Raw genomic sequence first — 11,461 nt, 5'->3', positions numbered from 1 at the left:
TGAGAGCAGGACAGTCCTAAATGGTTGTGCTGCAAACTATAATTGACAACATGCCATAAATGTCGCCATTAGGGTCGCCAGCGCCTCTGACAGGGACTGGCTCAGGTTGCATGGTTACTCCGGTCACTGAGTTGAGGGCTGGGAGGGTTGGGTCAGAGTAGGATGAAGTGCCCCCCCCCCCCGAAGTGTGTCTACACACACACACACACACACACACACACACACACACACACACACACACACACACACACACACACACACACACAAACCACATACGCTGCTGCTACAGTATATTATCTGTCCTGTTGCCTAGTCACGTTATCTCTACCTATATAAACATACCTTGTGCCCCTGCACATCGACTCTGGCACTCCCTGTATATAGCCATGTTATTTTCTACTCCCTATATATAACCATGTTATTTTTACCATGTCATTGTTATTCGTGTCACTATTTAAATATTTTTATTTGATCTCATCTTTAATTCCGCGTTGTTGGAAAAGGACTGTTGTTCACGAAGCATGTGACAAATCCAATTTGGATGTGGGAAACGTTGAAAAAGGGCCCGTAAGTAAGCAGTTCACTGTTAGTCTACACCTGTTGCTTACGAAGAATGTGAAATACATTTCGATTTGATGCTACATTTCTCCCTAAATGTTTGAGAGACTGCTCCTGACCCTGGGTAGTCACTGGACGGCCATGCTAAGAGGGACACCGTTGTCTGTATTGTCAGAAATGTTGAACAGACCAGCAGCTATTTGATTATAACTCAAGCTAGGTTAGGGGTAGGGTAATGGTTAAAAGATGGCGCTAATAAAACTGACAGTTATGGATACAAAAGGCTCTTCTCCAGTGCTTTCTGGCCAGATAGCTTCTGTCCCAGCTTCCCAGCCAAGTCCAGTCCCCAGAGCTAGACACACTGTGTTCACCCCATGCATCATGAAGGTCCATGTTTACAGTCAGGAGAAAGAGAGAGGTGGAGAGAGAGAGAGCGCTAGCGTAATGAGGATGTTTTCTGTCCGCGGTTCAATCATCATCAGATTTGTGAACCGGGGGAATAGCAGACGCACGGTCGGCAGCAGCAGCTGTGTGCTATTGGAATCACATCTGAAAGTTTACACTCTCCGTCCAGTTCTTTTAAAACATTGTGTTTAGATGTTTAGATGTTGTTTTCTGGCGCAGGAGGAAACTCTGGGAAGGAAAGAAAGAAAGACAGGAAGAAATCTTTGGCATGAGTTGGCTCATCTTTGAAGTGATTTGGAGACAGATGACATGTTAAATTAGCGAGTAGTGGCGGACCTCTACTTTGACTCGACGTTAAAAGAAACTAAATTCTGCACAAAGATAAACACTTCACACGTACACACACACACACACACCAGTCCCCAAACTACCGAGGTGACCTCGTCTTTTCTGAAAGTGTGTTTGAGATTCGAGGTGCTTAAGGACTTTTTCATACCTGTAAAATTCACACCTAATCTTCCAACTTTTCCAAAAGCCGAGCAGAAGAAAATAGACTTACTGCCAGAACCCTTAAAAAGGAGATTCAAAAAGGCAACTTCTCTAAAAACAAATTCAACGGCTAACACTTCCACTGTGTCCTTTATGAAATGATTCATAAACAATTCAGTAAATTATCATAATATAATATTGGTCATTAGAAAAATCAAAACCCTTCTGTTAATGACCTACTGAGAGGGTAAATGGACAATCACATGAAGGAACAGACAATCCCAGTGTGATAGAGCATTGTTATTGGGTGATACACACACACACACACACACACWKRACAKYKYCACACARWWWWARACACACASYSYCACYCGCGKGCGCYCACARACACACATCTCCCACTGAGCCCAATGCTCTGTAAACCCGTCTCTAGCGGTGTAAATAGGCTGATCTACATGTAGTTTTATTGTTGTGCCCACGGGAGCAGATGTCTCTGGCATTCCCTGAATTGTATCCTTCTTCTTTTCTAAATCCCCCCCAGTTTAAAGTGAACACCAGATGGATAGACTTTGTGTTCTGTGCTCAGAACCTCTTTAACTCAGGATCACAATGGACCGTCACGTGTGATCTGCCGCCTATTCCCTCTCTTTCTCCAGCCGTCTTCCCCCCTCTCTCTTTCCCTCTCTCTCACTTTTTCTCCATGATTCTCTCCCTGACTTCGTTCTTTCAGACAAAAGAAACAAGGGGCTTTATTTGACTCAGTCTCCTCTCATTTCCCTTACATACAGTATGAGACACAACTCCCTGGATCATTGTCTCCCTCTCTATTCTCTTCTCTCTCTTTCTCACACACATACATACAAGAGCCTGGGGCCCATGCTCTGAGATGAAGGGCCTCCCCTAGTGTTGCTTGCTACAACAGCCTAGAGAGAGAGAGGGAGATCGAGAGAGAGTGGAGAGAAAGGGAGAGATCACAAAGGAGACAGAGGGAAGGAGAGACAGAGAGAGGGACTATTATTTCATGAAGTGCTTTGGAGCCTGGGGGATTGGGGAGTAAACCTCACAGCTCTGTGTGTGACAAGGCCATGACCTCGCAGAACCTGGAATACACACACACACCCTGCTTTCATCTGACGACGGGGTGTGTGAGAGCACTCACTCAAACATTCGCTGAGAGCGCTAAGCTCAGGACCCGCAGGATGGACGGATACACAGACAGCAGGGAAGGAGGGAGGGAGCTCAGAGGTAGAGTGATTGGGGGCGACAGCGGTATATCGGCGGCGGGGGGAGGTCGAGGTGGGGCGAGGGGGGTAGAGAGCCCAGCCCGTTGGGTTCGACAGAATTCAGCATTGTCACCGAGGGAGCGCAGGCAGGCAGCTCATTCTGTTGATCTGAACTGATCCAAAGAAACAAAAATGCATTGTTCCTCGCAGATGGAAGCCAGTGTCGTCAAGGTAACCACATTAATCTCCCCTTTCTGTGCTTCCTCTCTTGTCGAGCGGTAATCGGTGCGCTCCTTTCACTGCAAAGCCGGCCTCAAAGCCAGGCCTCTAACTAGCCCCCTAATTAGCTGCAATTACAATGAAGACAACATGATGAGATAATAGAAATTTGCAAAATAATGACATACCACGGCAAAATATTCCTCCTCCTAAGCACCGTTTTTTCCTCTCCAGAGCTCTACAATGAGCTTGGGCCCTTCTAAAGCTGGGGCTGGAAAATGGTGCTGTATTATGTTCCACAGAACCCCATTGTCTACCTCCTGTTTCCCTCAATCAACAGCCTATTGTCCTGCTGTTTAAATAAAAATGACTCAAATACAGGCCACATAATGATGCCCTCTACAGTACCACTGCATACAGAATAGGAGAAGGAGGAGAGAGGAGAGAAGGAGAGGAGAAGGAAAGGAGAGGGAGGAGAGGGAGGGAGACGAGACAAGAGGAGTATAGAGGAGATGAGAGGAGATGCACAGAGTCTAAAATATAGAAAAGGTCATTTACAAGACAATTAGGAGAGAGAGCGAGAGAGAAGAGAGAGAGAAGAGAGAGAGAGAGAGAGAGAGAGAGAAGGAGAGAGAGAAGAGGAGAGAGAGAGAGAGAGAGAGAGATGGACAGAGAGAGAGAGAGAGAGAGAAGAGAGAGAGAGAGAGAGAGGAGAGAGAGAGAGAGAGAGAGAGAGAGAGAGAGAGAGAAGAGAGAGAGAGGAGAGAGAGACATTTGTATGTCTTTATTATTTTGGAACTTTGTGAGTGTAATGTTTACTGTTCATTTTTTACTGTTTATTTCACTTTTCTTTATTATCTATTTCACCTGCTTTAGCAATGTAAACACGTTTCCCATGGCAATAAAGCCCCTTAAATTGAAATTGAAATGAAAGAGAGAGAGAGACTCCGAGAAAGGAAGGGACGATAGAAACAGAGAGAGAAAACGAGAGAAAGACGAGTTATGTCCCGGCGTGTTTGTCTTCATCTGGTTGGATCAAATTAAACAGTCCTCTCAGTGTGTCACACTACACCCCTTTGTCACATCAAACACGCACAGGGGGAGACAGAGAGAGGGAGGGACAGAGGGAGAGGAGGAGGGAAGACAGAGGGGGAGAACAAGAGGACAAGGAAGGAGGAGAGAATAGGGCCGGGGAGAAAAGGGTAGATTGAAAGAGGATGGGGGAGGAGGTTGTGGAGTGCACACGTGGTGGACTACCATTTAGCAGCACCTCAGCCACATCGCTTGTATAATGGAACACAGCATCATAAGTATTTTTCCTCCTGATATTAGTTTATAAACACACCGGTTACCATAAAGGTAAAGAGGAGATATAACCCGGTTCAGAAGATCCACCGTTCTGTCAGATGACCTGCTACAAGGTACAGATGCTTTCATCAGCTTGACTGTGGTACACACTCTTTTGATGTCTCCGCTCCCATCATTAACAACACACACTCATTAAGACAAACACACACACACACACATATTCACATGCACACTTAAATCTAGATATTCAAAAGCCGACCAAATCAAGAGTTTTTTGTTTTCTCCTCTGTCCTCTCTCTCCCATTAGTGTATCTTCCTCGTACAGTATCATTAGTATGTGATCATTTTGAAGTAGGCCAATTAGTCGCAGTGTAATTGCATCCAAACATCAACGTTGAAAAATACAGAGGTGTACTCATTTATTCCTGAGAGAATCGTGTCAAGAGCGACTTACAGTCAATGAACATGTTGGCTCAGTAGTTGTTTTGTTGTAATTTCGCCCGCTCAGTACGAAAAATATTTCCCCCAAAATATTAAACGTAACTTTCATAAAAGATAATGGAAATATCTGCATCTGAGATATTTTTGGACTTCAAGTATGTTATTTTGAACAATAAAAAAATATACATTTGTGGTCCATTCAACATTGGTTGTTAAAAGTATTGATTGAGGCGTCCTTGAACTCTATGTCTGTCAAATGTTTGGACATTGTGAAATTCCAGGGGCAAAATATTTTTTTATTGAATATTACATTTGTTATTATTTTCTATCCAAACAATGCACAGGACAGGGGGGGGGGGGGGGGGGAAGACACCAGACGTCCCTGCATCTCAAGGTTTTTCATTTAGTACATTTGAAATCAGTGTAGGGACCATTGTGCAATTTGTGTTTCATATTTGTTGTACAGAAACTCTAACCTGTTGCACTGGATCTATGAAAAGCAATAACAGTATATTGCCAGGGTTGGGTAGGTTACTTTCTAAATGTAATCCGTTACAGTTACTAGTTACCTGTCCAAAATTGTAATTAGTAACGTAACTTTTGGATTACCCAAACTCAGTAACGTAATCTGATTACATTCTGTTACTTTTAGATGACTTTCCCCTTAGGAGGCATTAGAAGACACAAATGTATGTTACCAATTGAACGACATCTATTGCAACAGTGATTCACAAACTTTTTATTACGTTAATTTGCAAAAGTATTCATCCGCCTTGGTGTTTTTCCTATTTTGTTGCATTACAACCTGTAATTTAAATGATTTTTTTTTGTATTTCATGTAATGGACATACACAAAATAGTCCAAATTGGTGAAGTGAAATAGAAAGAATAACTTGTTTAAAGAAATGTGAGAACATTTTAAACGGTAAAGTGGTGTGTGCATATGTATTCACCCTCTTTGCTATGAAGCCCCTAAATAAGATCTGGTGCAACCAATTACCTTCAGAAGTCACATAATTAGTTAAATAAAGTCCACCTGTGTGCAATCTATGTGTCACATGATCGGTCACATGATCTCAGTACATATACACCTGTTCTGAAAGGCCCCAGAGTCTGCAACACCACTAAGCAAGGCGCACCACCAAGCAAGAGGCACCATGAAGCTCAAGGAGCTCTCCAAACAGGTCAGGGACAAAGTTGTGGAGAAGTACAGATCAGGGTTGGGTTCTAAAAAAATATCAGAAACTTTGAACATCCCACGGAGCACCATTAAATCCATGATTAAAAAATGGAAGAATATGGCACCACGACAAACCTGCCAAGAGAGGGCCACCCATCAAAACTCACGGACCAGGCAAGGATGGAATTAATCAGAGAGGCAACAAAGAGACCAAAGATAACCCTGAAGGAGCAGCAAAACCACAGTGGAGATTGGAGTATCTGTCCATAGGACCATTTTAAGCCATACACTCTACAGAGCTGGGCTTTACGGAAGAGTGGCCAGAAAAAAGCCATTGCTTAATGAAAAAAATAAGCAAACATGTTTGGTGTTCGCCAAAAGGCATGTGGGAGATGCCACAAACATATGGAAGGAGGTACTCTGGTCAGATGGGACTAACATTGAGCTTTTTCGCCATCAAGGAGAATGCTATGTCTGGCGGAAACCCAACACCTCGCATCACCCCAAGGACACCATCCCCACAGTGAAGCATGGTGGTGGCAGCATCATGCTGTGGGGATGTTTTTCATCGGCAGGAATTGGGAAACTGGTTAGAATTGAAGGACAGATGGATGGTGCTAAATACAGGGAAATTATTGAGGGGAAACCTGTTTCAGTCTCACAGAGATTTGAGACTCGGATGGAGGTTCACCTTCCAGCAGGACAATGACCCTAAACATACTGCTAAAGCAACATGTATGTAATCATATAGTAACCAAAAATGTGTTAAACAAATCAAAATATATTTGATATTTTAGATTCTTCAAAGTTGCCATCCTTGGCCTTGATGACAGCTTTGCACACGCTTGGCATTCTCTTAACCAGCTTCACCTGGAATGCTTTTCCAACAATATTGAAGGAGTTCCCACATATGCTGAGCACTTGTTGGCTGCTTTTCCTTCACTCTGGAGTCCAACTCATCCCAAACCATTTCAATTGGGTTGAGGTTGGGTGATTGTGGAGGCCAGGTCATCTGATGCAACACTCCATCTGCTTTTCCTTCACTCTGCATTCCAACTCATCCCAAACCATCTCAATTGGGTTGAGGTTGGGTGATTGTGGAGGCCAGGTCATCTGATGCAACACTCCATCACTCTCCTTATTGGTCAAATAGCCCTTACACAGCCTGGAGGTGTGTTGGGCCATTGTCCTGTTGAAAAACAAATGATAGTCCCCCAAACCAGATGGGGTGGCACGTCACTGCAGAATGCTGTGGTAGCCATGCTGGTAAAGTGTGCCTTGAATTCTAAATAAATCACAGTGTCACCAGTAAAGCACCCCCACACCATCACACCTCCTCCTCCATGCTTTACGGTAGGAACTACACAAATCAAATCAAATCAAATGTTATTTGCCACATACACATGTTTAGCAGATGTTATTGCGGGTGTAGAAAAATGCTTGTGCTTCTAGTTCTGACACTGCAGCAATATCTAACAAGTAATATGTAACAATTGCCCAATAAATACCTAATGACCACAAATCTAAGTAAAGGAAAGGAATTAAGAATATATAAATATATGGACGGGCAATGTCAGAGCGACATAGACTGAGATAAAGTACATTACATACAGTATATGTATATCAGTAATGCGAGATATGTAAACATTATTATAGTGACATTATTAAAGTGACTAGTGATCCATTTCTTAAAGTGGCCAATGATTTCAAGTCTGTGTATGTAGGCTGCAGCCTCTCTGTGCTAGTGATGGCTATTTAACAATCTGATGGCCTTGAGATAGAAGCTGTTTTTCAGTCTCTCGGTCCCAGCTTTGATGCACCTGTACCGACCTTGCCTTATGGATGATAGAGCGGTGAACAGGCAGTGGCTCGGGTGGTTGATGATCTTTTTGGCCTTCCTGTGACACCGGGTGCTGTATGTGTCCTGGAGGGCAGGTAGTTTGCTTCCAGTGATGCGTTGTGCAGACCGCACCACCCTCTGGAGAGCCCTGCAGTTGTGGGCAGTGCAGTTGCCGTATCAGGCAGTGATTTAGCCCGACAGGACGCTCTCAATTGTGCATCTGTAAAAGCTTTTGAGGGTTTTAGGTGACAAGCCAGATTTCTTCAGCCTCCAGAGGTTGAAGAGGCACCTTCTTCACCATACTGTCTGTGTGGGTGGAGCATTTCAATTTGTCGGCGATGTGTACGCCAATTAACCACACCACCGAACTAAAAAACATTCCACCTTCTCTACTGGTGTCCCTTCGATGTGGATCAGGGGGTGCTCCCTCTGCTGTTTCCTGAAGTCCACGATCATCTCCTTTGTTTCGTTGACGTTGAGTGAGAGGTTATTTTCCTGACACAACTCCCAGAGGCCTCACCTCCTCCGATCATCCGTTCACCTACTCTGCGTCTCACAGACAGAGGTTGGAACCAAAAATCTCAAATTTGGATACATCAGACCAAAGGACAGATTTCCACAGGTCTAATATTCATTGCTCGTATTTCTTGGCTCAAGCAAGTCTCTTCTTCTTATTGGTGTCCTTTAGTAGTGGTTTCTTTGCAGCAATTTGACCGTGAAGGCCTGATTCACGCAGTCTCTTCTGAACAGTTGATGTTGAGATGTGTCTGTTACTTGAACTCTGTGAAGCATTTATTTGGGCTGCCATTTCTGAGGCTGGTAAGTTCAATGAACTTATCCCCTGCAGCAGAGGTAACTCTGGGACTTCAGGCACACCTGTTAATTTAAATGCATTCCAGCACACTACCTCATAAAGCTGGCTGAGAGAATGCCAAGAGTGTGCAAAGCTGTCATCAAGGCAGGGGTGGCTTCTTCGAAGTATCTAAAATCTCAAATATATTTTGATTTGTTTAACACTTTTTGGTTACTACTTGATTCCATATGTGTTATTTCATAGTTTTGATGTCTTCACTATTATTCTAAAAATAAAGAAAAACCCTGAAATGAGAAGGTGTGTCCAAACATTTGACTGGTACTCTATATGTGTATATATATATAATTTATAAGTCCAGAAATGTATGTAGTAACTACAGATTGCCCCTTTAAGTCTATCAAAAGTGTGCAAATTTGAGCATGTGTCCATTAGGCCTATGGATTATTTTATTTTTTTCAGCATGAATTAGATTGAGCATTAAAATCTCCACTTTTATTCCATAGGCTTGGATCCACAGTATGCAGCTCTTGGAAGAGCGCAATTTTCACTGGCTGTCCACTAAAAACAATGATTGATAGGCAGCTTAAACTTCTTGTATTCAACCATTATTATAAATACACATTTAGATTTGTGATCAGCCATCCACAACAACCACAATCCATAAGGCGCAAATAGCTAAATGAGAGAGAGAAGCAGTGTGATTCACATCAATGCGCTATGTAGATATCAATAATAAGTGATATCCGTATTGCCGTAGACTATACCAGTGCTGTCCTTACCTCCAAGTGCTTATTCAAGTTGGATAATCTTGGATGCCGACAGCAGCCGCACCATTGGAAGACATATCTTGGACTGTAGCCTACAAAAGCCTGTTCCTGCTCTTTTCCCAAAATCATAGTGGTGGCCTTTTTTCAATGCTGATTTGAATGTCATTGAGAAGAGTCAAAGATAGTTTTTCGCAAACATCCTTCCTGAAGTAGTCATCTAGTTTTTCTAAAGTATCTGTAATCTGATTACAATATTTTTGCTGGTAACGTAACGGATTACAGTTACCATTTGTTTTGTAATCCCTGACATGTAACGGAATAATATGTTGCTTTCTTTTCAAATTAAACATACATTTTTTAAAGTTTCTCCCTCGATCCGCCTCCCCCCTCCCTCTCACTCTCTCTTTCCCTCTCTTTCTCTCTCTGTCCTAAAGGCATTAGAATGCACAAACTTCACACACGACTACCTCACATGTCAGAATGGGCTACTGAGCAGGACACACGATCACCACACACCAGGTCATTCCACACTCCCACTATTAAGCCTATACTAAACACCACAAGGAAACAAACACAACGGATCAAACTATCCAGTGGGGCTCGCATAAAGCTGTGGCTAATGAAATGCTAGTTGTGCTCGATACAAGAAGTGTATGTATGTTGCGGAAGAAGACTAGTGTGCGCTTGTTTGACGCAATGCCTTGTTGCTGTTGCGTTGTTGTTGCGATTTCAGTGCTCGTGTTAAATAGTGCGATGTGAGTCGTGAGATCTGTCGATAGTTTAAGGCGTGTTAGGAGAGAGTGCCTATGTGAACCATCAATGCCGAGCGGGGGTCAACTGGGTAGGCTTGTGGCGTGTGTACCGCCTGCCAGTCTGCAGCGCTCAATCTGATAGGGTTCCTCTTTTGTTTTGGTTAACCTGAAAGGAAGTCTCTAATCATTCATAATTAAGACTGTTGATTGTGCACATGCATGGCAGGAGGGGAAGAGAAGGATGTTCAATTAGCTGAGCTACACGAGGAGAGGACGTAACAGATTTATAACATCGATACAGAGTAGGGTGATTGACTGATAAACAGATAGCGAGAGATAGAGAGAGAGAGACAGAAAGAAAGAAAGAAGAAGAGATAGAGAGGGAGAGGAGAGGAGAGACAGATGAAGACACTGTCTGCCACTGTCATGGACACACACCAGCACAGAAAGAAATACGCAATGACAGACACACAATCTACGTACAAACAGTTACATACCTTTGCAGTGAATGTTCAACAAAGATTAACCACGTATAGTATTCTGCTCAATCAACCTAAAGAGCTGAAGTAGTGTTCTCTTTTTTAAACGAAATCATTCATCATGATCAGTGTGTGAGAACTCAAAGCACTTCTATGGCAGCAGAGAGAAGGTGAAGTCTATAACAACGTGGCTGGCATACGTTTCCCTTATCTCTATCAATGCACACGTAAGTATGACGTACACAACACACGGCACAATGCGCTTTGAGTGGTAGGGCTATGGGCTACATACATGGACATGCGCTATGTGTGTTTTGGAGTGTGTGGTGTGTGATGTGTGTGTATGTATGTCTAAGGTGAGAATATCTATGACTGGGTCCTAGTCTGTAGTGGGAGGGTGAATGAGTCTTGTGGGGGACACAGAGAAGAGAGGGAGGGGGCGTCCAAGGATACAGCAGTCTGTGTGTGTGTGTGGTGTGTGGTGTGTGTGGTTGTGTGTGTGTGTGTGTGTGTGTGGTGTGTGTGGGTGTTGGTGGTGGGTGTGGTGTGTGTGTGTGTGTGTGTGTGTGTGTGTGTGGTGGTGTGTGTGTGTGTGTGGTGTGTGTGTGTGGTGTGTGTAGGAATGCTCTGAGGTATGGTTTAAATCAGTGGACAGACCCTCTTCTATTGTGTGGCCCCTGCAGCCCTCTCTGGCACACCAGGAATTGGCATGCTCACACAACGCACGCGCGCGCGCACGCACGCACGCACGCACGCACACACACACACACACACACAACACACACACACACACACACACACACACACACACACACACACACACCACAACCACACACACACACACACACACACACACACACACACACACACACACACACCTACACACACTACACACACACACACACACACACACTTCAAAGGAAGGGAGTGATTAAAGTGGACTCCAGGGGTAATCACCCATGTAGAGGAAGGGGTGAGAGCTACAG

Source organism: Salvelinus sp. IW2-2015, linkage group LG24 (genome assembly GCF_002910315.2).
Source record: "Salvelinus sp. IW2-2015 linkage group LG24, ASM291031v2, whole genome shotgun sequence".
Taxonomy (NCBI): domain Eukaryota; kingdom Metazoa; phylum Chordata; class Actinopteri; order Salmoniformes; family Salmonidae; genus Salvelinus; species Salvelinus sp. IW2-2015.
This window is presented reverse-complemented; position numbering follows the sequence as displayed.